An 812-nucleotide genomic window follows, 5' to 3' on the forward strand; every position below is an offset into this window, starting at 1 on the left:
GCTCCCCGTGCATTGCGCAGAAACCATCCCCGTCACCAGGATGCTGTCATCTTCTCCCTGAGGCGCATGTGTGCACATCAGCTTGTAAGAGTTTATATGTCAACGACTGGATGCTAACCATTAAGGTCCAGTGGAAATTCTTTAAAAGGAAAAGCATGTTCCAGCGTTTGTGAGGCTTCATGTTAATTTTACCAATAAACTGGTGCAACATCCACAGTGACAGTGTGTGTCCACGAGTGTGTGTCTGTTATTCCCATTGTACGGCTGGGCAACGAAGATCCCATTCCCAGAGCCTCAGAGGTATTTAGGCACCTAATGCCTATTGATTTCAAATAATTGATTGTGACTTGCCCAGGGTCTCATGGGAAATCTGTAGCAGAGCAGGGATTTGAGCCCAGGACTCCCCAGGCCTAAGCAAGTCTTCTAACTGCTCGACAAACTTTGCTGGCCATCTTGAAAGGCAACAGCATCTGTGACACTGGCAATTCAGGCCCCCAGTGTCAGGCCCTGACCTAGCTCCCAGTCTGATTTACGAGCAGAAGCACTTTATTATTTAAACCAGGGCTTGATTTTTGAAGGAGCCACTGGACTGGTGTTTGCATGCACACAACCCTGCACTTGTGTCTGCATAGAGGAGATTGCTCACGGAAAGTGGCTAGCTGCATCCAAGTAACTGCAAAATCATTGAAATGTAGGGCTGGAAGGGAACTTGGGACATCCCCAAGTCCAGCCTGCTGTACTGAGGCAGGACCAAGTAAACTTAGAACAGTGGCTCTCAGCCTTTCCAACCAATGTATCCCTTTCAGGAATCT

This window comes from Eretmochelys imbricata, chromosome 13 (genome assembly GCF_965152235.1).
Source record: "Eretmochelys imbricata isolate rEreImb1 chromosome 13, rEreImb1.hap1, whole genome shotgun sequence".
In the NCBI taxonomy this organism is placed as follows: Eukaryota; Metazoa; Chordata; order Testudines; family Cheloniidae; genus Eretmochelys; species Eretmochelys imbricata.